Raw genomic sequence first — 15,376 nt, 5'->3', positions numbered from 1 at the left:
TATCTTTGTTCTTTTCCCCTCTCCTGCAGGCTGATCACACACTCCATCGCAGACAAAAAGAGACTGCAGATAAACTGCATGCCCTCTTCAACAACATGGTGTCATTTCATTCTCATATATATGAAGATTGTTCCACAGATCACAAAAAGCATTCATATTACATAGTTACATAGTTAGTCAGGTTGAAAAAAGACACAGGTCCATCTGGCTCAACCAACAAAAAGAAAAAACAGTAATGAAAACCCAACCATACCATTCCATATACACAATCCTATACCCGCAGTTGATCCAGAGGAAGGTAAAAAAAACCCAGCAAAGCATGATCCATTTTGCTACAGCAGGGGAAAAAATTTCTTCCTGAACCCCCGAGAGGCAATCTGATATTCCCTGAATCAACTTTACCTATAAATATTAGTACCCACTTGTATTAAGTCCACCCAGGAAAGAATCCAGGCCTTTTTTTAAGTAATCTAGTGAGCTAGCCAGAACCAGCTCTGAAGGGAGTCTATTCCACATTTTTACAGCTCTTACAGTGAAGAAACCTTTCTGTATTTTAAGATGAAATCAAAATCTTTTTTCCTTTAGACGTAAAGAGTATCCCCTTGTCCTCTGTGTTGACCTTAAAGTGAACAACTTAACACCAAGTTCACTATTTCGACCCCTTATGTATTTATACATGTTGATCCTATCCCCCTTAATCTCCTCTTCTCAGGAGAAAATAAATTCAGTTCCTCTAATCTTTCCTCATAGCTGAGCTCCTCCATGCCGTTTATCAGTTTGGTTGCCCTTCTATGCACTTTCTCCAGTTCTCCAATATCCTTTTTAAGAACTGGTGCCCAAAACTGAACTGCATATTCCAGATGAGGTCTTACTAATGATTTGTACAGGGGCAATATATCTCTCTCTCTCTGGAGTCCATGCCTATGTTAATACAAGAAAGGACTTTGCTTGCTTTGGAAACCGCAGCTTGACATTGCATGCTATTATTAAGCTTATGATCTACCAGAACACCCAGATCCTTCTCCGCTATGGACTCCCCCAGTTTTACTCTGCCTAGTATGTATGATGCATGCAATCTTAGCCCCCAAGTGCATAATTGTGTAATTAACATGTAGTGGACTATAGGAAGATGGCACACTTTCTTAGACAGATATGAGTGGATGTGGGGCTTTAAAACAGAGTCAGAAATAAGGGGGAGGGATAAGGGGATCGAAAAACCCCGTTAAGCAGGGGTGTCAAACTAAATTTCATTGTGGGCCTCATTAGCATTTTGGTTGCCCTCAAAGGGCAGGCTGTATTGGTAAGACTAGATGTCCAGAGCACTCCACCCCCTTAACATTAGATGTCAAGAGCCCCTCATCATCAGAAGTCAAAAGTCTCCCACCCTCCCTTACATCACAATGAACTTGTGTTGCTAGAAGAGGAGGAGAAGAGGGGGTACTACGTTGTTGAGTCCTCCTCTCTGCTTCCGTCTGCTGAGACAGGGAAAGATAGCGACAAGCCTCCCCACCACTGCACGGAGAAGAGCAGGATCTGGTGGAGGAGGTCTGTCCTCCTTTCCACAGCGACGAGGCACTGGGGGCAAAAGACAAGGGGGAGGTGCTGCAACTGCACGAGAGGTGCAAGGGCCACGCGACCTGGTGGACCAGATTTGGTCTGTGGGCCTTGTGTTTGACGCATGTGCCCTAAAGCATCCCTTGTGCAGCTGCTACTGTCTGTTAGCACTGACTGCAGCCCCTTAATTCCTTCTCTGTTCAGTCACATGACACAAAGAAGAAAAGAGGTTCAGTCCCATTTTGTCTTGCCACCTGTAACTGAAACAAAAGCAGTAAAAAGACCAATGCCTTCTCAATTAACTTTAGGTAGCTAAAGTTAGACACTATTCTATGCTATGAAGACTAGTATTCCATGTTCTTCCATGGCCCAGTTAATTTAAAGTAGCTAAAATCAGATACCAATCTTTGCTATGGAGAACTGAGTGTTCCATGTTCTTCCCAAGGCTAGTTGTCACAGGCCATATAGTTAAAGATCTTTAATAGAATTTACGTTTGTTTAAGGCACATATTAAATATCAGAAAAAAGAAATTCTGTCTACTTAAAATTCTTTTAGTGTCTATACATTATAACACAACCCTTTATAATATCCACTTGATACCTTCTTGGACAGATTTGACACCACATTATGATTACTGAATTAGCAATCTGTCCAACTCTCTTTCTGTCAAGACTGTCAAGAGGAAATTACCAGGGAGCCCACACCTTTTCACATGATGTAATAAAACAGCTTTGAATACTGGCAACCAGAATGAAGGGAAATGGATTTTCAGGCTAGAATCATTTCTGTATATTATTCATTGATAAGCTGCAGCACACAAACACGTTTATAGATGAAATATAGGTAGTTTAAGTCATGAACAAGGGATATTGATCGATTATTATTATCTGCCATGTTTGTGACTATTTGTGTAATTAGATGTATTTTATAAAAGGGAGAAATCAGAAACATGTAGGCATGCCCCATAAAAAAGCAGAATCTTGTTCCCCAGTTTTTAAATGGCAGGTTTTTAAGGTTAAGCCTCGTACACACGCACCAATTGTTGGCCGACCGATCGGCCGTCTTTTGTCCAGTGTTGTTGTGTTGGTTGAAATGTGCTCTAGACTGTACACGAATTTTGTTGGCCAACAACAACCAACTGCAGAAGTGATGTCATGTTCTGGTTTACTTTCGTGTGTTTTTTCTTCTCTGAGCATGCCCAGTCTTGATCATCACATTTTTGTCTGCCGAAATCTGTACTGACTGAGAAACAATCGGCCGTTCTGCTGACGGCCAACAAAAATTATATAGCATGCACACCAGATTTTGTTCGGCCGAAAAGTCGCAGTCGGTTGTCGGAAGCATCATACTAACAAGCCGACAATCGGCCCGATCGGACATTGGCCGAAAATTTACGGCCAACAATCTGTGCGTGTGTACGTGGCTTGTGTGTCATGGATGTGGCAAGGATATAGTTCACCGCACCCTTAGATAATGTTTTCTGCTTGTCAGGCCTGTAACTTTTCAGTTACTTTAAGTTAGCCAGTTCATTGATGATTATGAATCCTCTGGTAGGGCACAATGTAGCATGGTTTCCAACAAAAAAAAATCTGAATTGGAGTTGGGTATCCTATATTTGTAAATAAATAATAGTTAAAAAACAGCAGCACTTGCCAACATTAAACACTATTTGTGGAACATGTCCCTGAAACTAAATTAAACTAGATGTCCAGGTGCCAAATCTGTTGCAAATTTCAAACAAAGAAAAGCTGGTGTTTACAACATAGGCCCAGCACTGGTAAAAAAAAAAACATTTACCTTGATCAACTGGTAACTCTTTCTTCCAGGAACTACTATTACTAAGCAGAAAGGCTAAAGAATATGGTTTAATTCTGAAACCTGGGTCATACATTTTCTCTGCTGGTTATTGCAACTGTAGTTATATAGACACTGGATAGGAATGTTGGGACCAACACTTCTACACTGATTAGATAATCATGTTATGACTAGTAGTCCCACAGATGCTAGACATCAATGATGGGACTTGCATTCCAACAAATGCTGAAAAGCACCATTGGGACCATGAATCAAGACAAGTGTGTCTTGCCTACAGTCAAGCATGGGGGTGGGAGTGTCATGGTCTGGGGTAGCATGAGTGCTGCCGGGCACTGGGGAGCTACAGTTCATTGAGGGAACCATGAAAGCCAACATGTACTGTGACATACTGAAGCAGAGCATGATCCCCTCCCTTCAGAGACTTGGCCGCAGGGCAGTATTCCAACATTCCCCAAACACACCTCCAAGACGACCTCTGCCTTGCTAAAGAAGCTGAGAGTAAAGGTGATGGACTAGCCAAGCAGGTCTCCGGACCTAAACCCTATTGATCATCTGCGGGGCATCCTCAAAAGGAAGGTGTAGGAGTGCAAGGTCTCTAACACCCACCAGCTTGGTGATGCCGTCATGGAAGAGTGGAAGAGGACTCCAGTGGCAACCTGCGAAGCTCGGGTGAACTCCATGCCCAAGAAGGTTAAGGCAATGCTGGAAAATAATAGTGGCCACTCAAAATATTGATACTTTGGGCCCATATTGGACATTTCCATTTAGGGGGTGTGCTCACTTTTGTTGCCAGCGGTTTAGACATTAATGGCTGTGCGTTGAGTTATTTTGAGGGGACAGAACATTTACACTGTTATACAAGCTGTGCACTCACTACTTTACATTGTAGAAAAGTGTCATTTATTTAGTGTTATCACATGAAAAGATATAATAAAATATTTACAAAAATGTGAGGGGTATACTCATTTTTGTGAGATACTGTAACAGCCACAAACTCACATGGTATAGTGCTATCCCCAGCACTAAGGTATGTACATTTAAGTATGATACGTTTAATCATACGCTGTAGCCAGCTCCAAAAGCTCTCTCGGTGTGCGGGTTCACATCACTGCTCCACAACAACGCGTTTCATCACAAGACTTCCTTACGGAATGATCTTAAAGACCGGGGAGTTGTGTGCAGTGGACTGTTTTGTTTGCAGTACAGCACAGAGCACTTTAAGGAGAATAATTTGAAACACCTGCAACACATTTTTATTATTTGTGGAACACTGGACACCTTTGAATATTACTTTGCATGGAGCACTTAAAAACATTATTTGTAAAGCACTGGACACTTTTGAAATTAGTATATGTGGAGTACTTGAGAATATTAAAGCACTGCTCACTTTTATGTAAATGTTTACATTTTTTATGCAAATCACACTTTACACATACAGTATGTTGTTGGATTATCTTGTAAAAGTAAAAGTGACATCATCACTGTTCTGTACAGGAGGTTTTTCATATCTATGTATATAAATAGATATACTGTATATAACTTGTTGTTGCATCTAGGATATCACTAAATAAGCAAAAACACGTAACAACTGTAGTTGATAGGATTTCCAATGAATTATATCAGATTGTTTGACTTTACAATGTTCCTTATCTCTGTATAGATTTTTCCTAAGTGTCAAAGATATTCCTAGTGACATTGTTTTAATGAACTTCCTTGGGTTCAAATGTTGCTAAGTTTAATTGGGATTGTTGAACTGTGGATCATGTTTCAAACAGTAATAGTGACATTAAGGGCAATTGTCCATGATCATAAAATATTTTTTTAAATCAGAGTATGAGTGGTTTGCCTGCACCCCCCTGCATCTTTTACCTTGGTTTTGCAGTTAGCTACTAGGGATGATCAAACTTTTCAAAAGTTCGGTTCGGCCAGAACATCCGAACTTCCCGAAATTTCGGCCCGGATTTCAGAACCCCATTGAAATCAATGGGACCCGAACTTCGGTAATCAAAAAACACAATTTTGAAGCCCTAAAACCCAATAAATGCCCCTAAAAAGTGCCTAGGGTTCTGGGTCATGCCCCAGGGACTATTAATCACACAAAAAAAAGTTCTTAAAAAATTTCATTTTTCATAGAGAGCCAATTATTGCAAAAATTAAAAAAAAAAAAAAATAAATAAAAAAATTCTTTTGATTTAGTGTCTGGTGGGTCTAAAAAGTGTACCTGTGAAGTTTCAGCTCTGTAGCATGTCCAGAACCAGAAATAAAAGATTGTTTGTTTTAGGTCACTTATAGAACAGGGATATGGCTCCGCTATTTTCACACCTTGCCGGTTTTGTAGCAAGCGTTTTTTTGGGCATTTTTTGGGGAACTTTGGAGGCAGGCAAAACATCTGAACTTCTGTGTAGGGGTATATATACATACACCCATGTCTGTATATATACACATACACATATATAGGTGTGAAAATAGCAGAACACTATGCTTGCGCTAATGAAATAATGAACACCAATATGTCTCCGCTCCTATCACACCTATATATGTGTATGTGTAAAAATACATATAAGTGTGTGTGTATATATAACCCTATACAGAAGTTCAGATATTTTGCCTGCCTCCAAAGACCCCAAAAAAATGCCCAAAAAAACGCCAGCTACAAAAACGCCCAAGAGTGTTTTTGCAGCTTGCGGTTTTTTTTGACATTTTTTGGGGGTCTTTGGAGGCAGGCAAAACATCTGAACTTCTGTATAGGGTTATATATACACACACACTTATATGTATTTATACACATACACACATATAGGTGTGATAGGAGCGGAGACATATTGGTGTTCATTATTTCATTAGCGCAAGCATAGGTTTCTGCTACTTTCACACCTATATATGTGTATGTGTATATATACAGACATGGGTGTATGTATATATACCCCTATAGAGAAGTTTAGATGTTTTGCCTGCCTCCAAAGACACCATAAAAAATGCCCAAAAAAACACCTGCGCCAAAAAAAACGCCCAGGTGTGTTATTGCAGGGTTTTTTTGGGCATTTTTTTGGGGTCTTTGGAGGCAGGCAAAACATCTGAACTCCTCTATAGGGGTTTATACACACACACAGTTATATGTATATATACACATACACATATATAGGTGTGAAAGTAGCAGAACACTATACTTGCGCTAATGAAATAATTAACACCAATAGGTCGCCTCTCCTATCACACCTATATATGTGTATGTGTAAAATACATATAAGTGTGTGTGTATATATACCCCTATACAGAAGTTCAGATGTTTTGCCTGCCTCCAAAGACCCCAAAATAATGCCCAAAAAAACCCCCTGCAATAACACACCTGGGCGTTTTTTTGGGCATTTTTTATGGTGTCTTTGGAGGCAGGCAAAACATCTGAACTTCTCTATAGGGGTATATATATACACACACACGTATATGTATATATACACATACACATATATAGGTGTGATAGGAGCGGAGACATATGCCTGTTAATTATTTTATTAGCGCAAGCATAGTGTTCTGCTACTTTCACACCTATGTATGTGTAGGTGTATATATACATACATGTGTGTGTATATATACCCCTATACAGAAGTTCAGATGTTTTGCCTGCCTCCAAAGACCCACAAAAAATGCCCAAAAAAATGCCTGCGCCAAAAAAAAATGCCCAGGTGTGTTGTTGCAGGCGTTTTTTTTGGGCATTTTTTGGGGGTCTTTGGAGGCAGGCAAAACATCTGAACTTCTCTATAGGGGTATATATACACACACACACTTATATGTATATATACACATAGTATAGTTTTAATAAACTATTGTGCAGTGGTTTTGCACACAGTGGCTCGGATCCTCCTTTTCTAGGGTCCCTCTTCTGTGCTTCTGGCCCCTCCCTCCTGCTGAGTGCCCCCACAGCAAACAGCTTGCTATGGGGGCACCCAAGCCAAAACCACACCTCCCTGTGTCCAATCATACACGGAGCTGCAACCTGGCCCCATCCCCTCTCTCTCTTGATTCGCAAACTGACTTTGATTGAAAGCAGTGGGAGGCAATCGTGATGGGCTGCTGCCTCAGCCAATGAGGAGGGGAGTCCTGGGCAGCTGAGAAACTCATGCAACATCACTGAATAAAGATGGGCTCAGGTAAGTATTATGGGGGCAGAGGGCTGCTGTACACAGAAGGTTTTTTTTTTATCTTAATGCATAGAATGCATTAAGATAAAAAAAAACCTTCTGCCTTTTAAAGCCCTTTAATAAAATAAAGGGCAATCAGTATTGTACATGTTAATGAACTCATCTTACCAGAAAGGTAAGTGCTACCTTTAGGAATAACTACAATATATCCCCATTACCTCTGTTAAGAATCCAGTTAAAATATACTGTGTGTGCATATTCCTTGTTTTGGAGTCAATGACATATTTTTCAAGTTAGTTAGAGTACCAACAAAGTCATTGTTGTCAAAGGGAAACTAAAGTGAGTAAAAAAAAAAGCATTTTTTTTATGAATTTAACACTTTTACATCCTATCCCATGTTTTATTTTAAGGGTGGGTGGATTCTCCCTCTAGCTAATGTCTATATATTAGACCCTGCATTTACCATGTACATGGAGAGACTGATCAGATGGCACGATAAGATACCTTTAGATTATATACTGTAGTATTTCATTGGTCCACAGACACTATGCAAAACTATCAAGTAAGAAGTCAGCCTGCATGTTTATTATGCAAAGCTGTTTCCTTCCCATATAAACATTTCGTTACAAAGGCTATAGAGCAAAAAGCTTAAAACATTAGCACACATTAATAAGACTATTTATGATAAAATTATAAAATACCCAACAGACTCTTTTTAATCAGATTATATGTTGTTAAAATAAACACATCAATTGACACCTGCTAGAAAAAAATGATCTTATGTAGAACAGACAAATGAGGTCAATTAACTTTTTTCCAGAGTACCTTGCTTCAAATCACATCTAAGAGGAAACTCAAATAGTTGTTAAATCTAGTTTATCAGTATATAAGTGCAACATAAAAATGATGTAACAGCTGTAAATGAGGGCAGTTCCCCTGGATGAGATCAGCTTGTTTAGCTCTACCATGTTTCTGGTTTCTGTATTGTTTTGTCCTAAGTGTCAAAGACAGTGCCATTGAACTTGCTTGGGTTCAAGGTAGCTTAGTTTAGTTGAGGTTGATGACCTGTGAATCATGACATTTAAAGTGACGCTAAACAATGTCCTTAGTCTACAAAAATAATCCATATACATCTACTACTTAATGGGCTTGTCATCTATTTTTCAGACGTGTGCAGTGGTCTACACACTACAAATCCCATAGTTCATAGTACCTAGTCCATCTCAGGAATGAGCAAGAGAGGGTGGCTGCACCTCCACATACAGTTAGACCATGTTGAATCTGATGTAATCATCCTCTAACAGAAAGGCAGATTGCAGCAGCTAAAATAAGGAATTTGGAGATTTGCAGGAGACTGAGAGCAATAGAAGGTACTTTTTGAGTTAGGAATGCATACTTTTTAAAACCAGAGTTTAGTGTCACTTTAAAGCGGAGCTCCACTCATAAGGGGAAGCTCCCCTTGTTTTCTTCCTCCCCCCTTCTGCTGCCACATTTGGCACCTTTTGGGGGGATCGGATACCGGTCAAAACCAGGTACCCGCTCCCACTTCTGGGTAAGACCACTGCAATCATGCAATCTACAACATTTCTGGCCCCTCCTCCTCCCTCCTGCTGCCTTCTAGGAGACACACGGGTCCTAGAAGACAGCGGGACCATTCAGAAAGTGCAGCATGACTCGTGCATGTACACTAAGAAACATGATTCGAATCCGCAAGGCTTCACTTATCGTTTCCCTTACTACACCCAAAACTGCACCCAAAGCCGATGCATGGATGGGCTTGGGGTGCCAACATCACTGGATCCCTGGACAGGTAAGTGTCCTTATATTAAAAAATTCAAAACAAACAGGTGCAGCACATTCATATTGGGAAAGTGGATAACACTATCTGGTGGTGGCTGCCGGATATTTTTTCAAAAAATCTTTTTCTATTTATTTCACATAACTGCGCTGATAGCTTTTTTGCACATTCCTTATATTAAAAGTCAGCAGCTACAGTATTTGTAGCTGCTGACTTTTATTTTTTTTTCCCCCAGGCTTGAACTCCTCTTTAGGGTGATTGTCCATAACTATAAAATCTTTTTCGTAGTGCCAACTACCAAGCAAATTATTTATAATTTAATTTAGAAGATAATTGTAAAGCAGAGAATAGAAAAGCTTGCCAACAGTCCTTTGGATCTTTTTCTCTAGTTATTCATTTAGCTGGCCATTTTTCTGACCCATTTACTCACCAAATGAAGGTTTTTGCCCCCACTCACTGTACAAATGGATTTTTTAATCAAACAATGGAAAATATAGAATGCAGGATAAGTTAATTATTGTTTCTTTAATAATTCACCACTTCTTATGGAACACCCACCACAGTCAATCCTGCTTACTCATTTCACATCCTGCAAATGAGCAATTTATCCTAAAATCCTAAAAAACATACACAAACATTCATTCTTTGTACCTGGCATTGTTAGGCTATGTAGATCCTGAAGATTCTGAACAATTTACATAAAAAGATTCACAGTAATATTTTAAATACATAATATTTCAACAAATTTAAGTAGCCACTAGTCAACAGTAAAGTTTTTTTTTTATTTAGAAAGCATATTTACCCTAAACTGATATGTGGGTGCAATATTGCAATATTTTAAAGAAAAGTACCACTAGCAGAGTAACTTGTCTGAGAGCATAAACGTTATCCATGTATATACAGTATTTATCAACCAGGATGCAATCACTATTAAAGAGAAGTATGGTACTGTAAAAAAATAAACAGACATACTCACCTAGATGGCTGCAGCATTAACCTGATGCTTCAGCTGTTCTCTGCCAGCTCTACACTGAGAACTGAGCAATCAAAGGCCACTGATCACTCAGTTCTCAGGTCTGCTCTGAGCACAGAGCGGTGACTATTGGTTGGTGGGAGCGGTCCCACATCTTTGGGGGGTGGGAATCCCTACAGAACAGAAATCATGGTTTATCCTTGATTTATAGATGACCTCCTGCTGGTTGTCCGTAGGGGAGTGGAACTTATGCCATTCATGCTTACACATCTTAACGATAACAGCTTAAACCTCTCATTCACTGGCACAGCAGACAATAATTCCATGTGTTTTTTGGATGTTTGTCTTACAGGTGTTGATGGCAGGGTGTGTACCACTCTCTATAGGAAACCCCTGTCAGGCAATTCCCTTTTACTTGCTCAGTCGGGCCATCCAAGGCATACCATCAGGGGTATCCCTGTTGGCCAATTTTTACGAATCAGACGTATCTGTATTGATAATGAACAATTTGAAAGGGAGGCACGGTCTCTGTATGTGAGATTTTTGCAGCGGGGATACCCTGGATGGATACTGGATAGAGCACTTACCATAGATAGAAGAAAAGATAGATGTGAATTAATAAAGAAGGGTACTCGACAGAAGACTAATAAATGTAACCAACTCACACTCTCTACTCCCTTCAGCAGTGAATTTAACACGATTAAACTGATTTTTAATAAGCATCTGCCCATTCTCTTCTCAGATGATATTTGTTCAGAGATTTTGAAGGGAGGGGTCAATATTGTTTCACGTAGAGCCCGTCTTTGGGCGGTTCTTTGGCTCCTAGCTTCTTTTACAATAAAGTTCCTTGATCGGTCACATGGCTACATTGCAAAGGTAACTACAGATGTGGGACAGTGGGATGCTCCTGTTGCAGCCACATTCAGGATGGCACTACATTTAGGTCCACCGTTAATCATAAAGTGTATGATATTGGGTTCTTCTTTAACTGCAACACTAGTTATATAATTTATTTAATTACATGTGCTATTTGTAAAATGCAGTATGTAGGAAGAACCACGAGACGTCTTAGGGATCAGTTCCAGCAACATATTTACAATATAGAGAAGAATCTGTCTACTAATGTGGCCAAACATTTCAACAGGTGCCACAATTGGGACAAAACAGCTATGCGGCTCAAGGTTAGTGAAAAGGTCAGGGTGCCAAGGCGGGGGGGGGGGGGGTGATGCGTTCTGATCCCTATGTCGGAGGGAAGTATTCTGGATCCTCCACCTGCAGAGTCGCATCCCACTCGGGCTCAACTTCGAATGGGATGTCAGTCATTTTTATGAATGAGCCCCACTGGGACCCCCTCCATACATTGGGATGGATGCCTTTTATATATATATATATATATATATATGTATGTTTCATATTTATGCATGTCTATATATTGGCAATATACAATATGATCTGGTTATGTGCTGCATTGGTCCCTCCTCTGCTGTGGATTTTTATATGATCAAAGTTCCTTCATCGATTATTATATTTATATTTTTGATATCTCCTGGTACTCCTGTGTGGACACAGTGGTTAAAAACTGACACTATGGCGTGCGGGTACCTGTATACATGATTTACAGTGATTTACCACACGTTTTTTACAATTTTATTGAAACACGTGTCCATACAGACGTTATAATGGAGATGTTTTTTTCATGATGTATACATGGATGCATTTGTTTATGCATCCTTAAGGTGGGAATAGTCTATTCCATGGAGGAAATAATGATTTTATGTGTATGTCTTTTATATATGCATGTGAAATGTATCTATGTGTGTGCAGGTGTGTACCTGCATGCACATACTGTATGTGCGTATACCAGATAGATGTTTTTAAATTCACTGTGGTCTTTTCTCGTTTTTTATGTTGTATGTATTCACATTTTTTCCCAATATCTTTATTGGTGTTTTTATACAATTTTCTATGTGATTGTTGGTCCATGTCTTTGTGTGTACGGGAGAGTTCACGATATGCACAAGAACTTGGACCTTCAGTTTGACTTTGTATTTGAATCACTATTTAGATGCTCTTTGGGACTGTATTTAGGTGATTAATTGGGCTGTGCACAACTGCTGGTTATCACCGCCCCCGAAACACCTGCAACTATTGGGGCGGTCTATTTAAGATCTGTAGGCTGTTGTTGTCATTGTAATGATTAAGCACAAGATGTATGCGTGAAACGCATCTACCTGACCCTATGTTGGTGTCTTTGGTGTCATCACTTTTTATTATCACTTTGAAAATTAAAGGCAATTGGTATTCCTGGATGTGCGGCCGTTTCTTTTCTTACAAGTTTTCCACGGAGGCGGGCCGGGGCTAGCACTCTATGGGATATTCCACCTCTAAGCTACCATCACACACCTGGAGCAGCGTTTTCTCCCTTCAGTGCAGAACTTAGTGCACTCTGTGACCCACAGGAGAATTATGGCCAAAAAAGGTTTTGAGCATTCTTCTCCTTTAACCACTTAAGCCCCGGAGGATTTGGCTGCTCAAAGACCAAGGGCCTATTTTGCGATTCGGCACTACGTGACTTTAACAGAAAATTGCGTGCTCCTTTTTTTTCCCACAAACAGGGCTTTCTTTTGGTAGTATTTGATCACCTGTGAGATTTTTATTTTTTGCGCTATAAACAAAAAAAGAGCGTCAATTTAAAAAAAATAACAATATTTTTCACATTTTTTTATATGAAATTCCCAAAAAAATTGTAAAAATCAAAATGTTTAACATTTTAGGCAAATTTGTTTTCTGCTACATATTTTTGGTAAAAAAAAATCGCAATAAGCGTATTTTGATTGGTTTGCGTTTACTAACCAAGGGAAAGATTTATGTAATTTTTATTGTTTTTTTTTTTAACTAGTAATGGCTGCAATCTGCGATTTTTTTGCAGGACTGCAACATTGCAGCAGACAGATCGGACCCTTGACTAACATTTTTGACACTTTTGGGGGTACCAGTGACATTACTACAGTAATCAGTGCTATACAAATGCACTGTTACTGTAAAAATGACACTGGCAGGGAAGGGGTTAACTTTATTAGAGATCCAGGGGTTAAGTGTGTCCCTAGGGGCGTGCTTCTAACTGTCAAGGGGCTTGGCTTTTGATGTAACCACAGAGACATGCGATCCTACATAGCAGGATCGTATAGTCTATGCTGTTACACCAGGGAGAATGACAGGCAGTTTTGTTTACATTAGCTGCCTGCCTTTCTCCCTCTCCAGCGGGAGATCGCGAGTGACCGGCGGACATCGGAGCCGCCGGTCACTCGCGCGGGGATGACGGTGAACGAGCGAGGGTGGGAGCGCGCCTTTTACCCCTTGAGAAAGTCACGTGGTTTGTGACGCAACGGGTCGGGAGAAGCCGTGGTGACGTCACTTCCGGTCTACGGCCGAGACCGGAAGTATCGGAGCATACCGCATCGGCGGTCCTGTGTTTGTTCTATGCATTATCCTGTATTTAACTGTAAGTGATCTGCTTTTTTCAATTAAATTTTACCCTGAGTTACTGCATGAGAGTTTCCCTCTTATATTTTAACTGTAATGAGTGAAAGTCCCAGAAATTGATGGTATATTGTGGCTAAAGGAGGATATTGTTTAAAAAGGAAAGGATTATACAGTCTACCATTACTGAGAGCTATATATATATATACCCTGAAGCACTGCATATTATTTGGAGAATGTCATAAGATTGTTGGCATATAGAAGTACTAAACTGATTGGAGAAGATCAAGAGGTCCTATATGGTGAATGATTGCACCTAAATGCTCATTTGAGTGTTAATGGAGGTGAGCGGCCATTACACCTAATGTTGGATGTTTTAGCTCACCTACCACTGCACCTGGCTGTCACCTGAATTCTTTGTTCATCTTTCTAGCCACTTGATCTTTTTATGGACATTTGAGCACTTTATTTATTCACCGCAATCATCTTTTTATAGTCACTGAATTGTTTTATGGACTTTCCAGCACTTTATTTATTCATGTTTTACATCAGCACTTATATATATTAGCACATGAACATATTTATATATATATATATATATATATATATATATATTTCTGAATTTGTATTGCCTAATTGTTTTATCAATATCTTCACTATATTTTCACATCTGGATTTAATTTGTCTACACTTATTTTTTCACTGTCACATTTTCAGTTACTGGTGCTTATTACTACATCACCACCCCTGCACTTACTCAGCACTCTATTACTTCATGATTTTATTAGTATATATTTTTATGTATTTATTTTATTCATCTACGATCGTTGATTGATCATTGATTGTTTGATTACATTGTGGAGATTTTTTTGTGACTGCATCACACTTCTGCATCATCATTTGTTTACCACATTTGACACTGCGTTTTTTAATTTTATTTTTACTACACTGCGGATATCAATTGTGATTTGATTATACCACTGCATCAGGGATTTTTTATAAAACATTTTTTTTACATATTAGTTTTATACATTAACCCTTCAAATTATTGGGTGGTCAACCATCTTTAACCACTTACCTACAGTGCACTTTCACCCCCTTCCTGCCCAGACCGATTTTCAGCTTTCAGCGCTCTCACACTTTGACTGAGAATTACTCAGTCATGCAACACTGTACCCATTCAAAAATTGTGTCCTTTTTTTCACACAAATAGAGCTTTCTTTTGATGGTATTTAATCACTACTGGGTTTTTTATTTTTTGTGCTATAAATAAAAAAAGACTGAAAATATTGTGAAAAAACGCATTTTTCTTTGTTTCTGTCATAAAATTTTGCAAATTAGTAATTTTTCTTCACAAATTTTGGCCAAAATTTATACTGCTACTTATCTTTGGTAAAAATAACCCAAGTAAGTGTATATTATTTGGTCTTTGTGAAAGTTATAGAGTCCACAAGCTATGGTGCGAATCATTGAAAATTGATCACACTTGATCACACCTGATGTACTGAAGGCCTATCTCATTTCTTGAGACACTAAAAAGTCAGGAAAGTACAAATACCCCCCAAATGACCCCTTTTTGGAAAGTAGACATTCCAAGGTATTTAATAAGGGGCATGGTG

At 39.3% G+C, this 15,376-nt stretch overlaps 1 protein-coding gene and 1 long non-coding RNA gene across 3 annotated transcripts in view; both read right to left on the bottom strand.

Moving 5' to 3' along the window:
• Window positions 1-15,376, bottom strand: part of LOC309555221 — a 375,479-nt gene that overhangs the window by 27,048 nt on the left and 333,055 nt on the right. The gene's annotated exons all lie outside the window — the stretch shown is intronic.
• The window catches only part of SLC13A1 (solute carrier family 13 member 1), a 136,488-nt gene that overhangs the window by 23,955 nt on the left and 97,157 nt on the right, over window positions 1-15,376 (bottom strand). The window lies entirely within an intron of this gene.

Source organism: Pelophylax lessonae (genome assembly GCF_965119305.1).
Source record: "Pelophylax lessonae genome assembly, chromosome: 4".
NCBI lineage: Eukaryota > Metazoa > Chordata > Amphibia > Anura > Ranidae > Pelophylax > Pelophylax lessonae.
The sequence above is the reverse complement of the archived record's forward strand: the minus strand, read 5'-3'. Positions and strand labels throughout refer to the sequence as shown.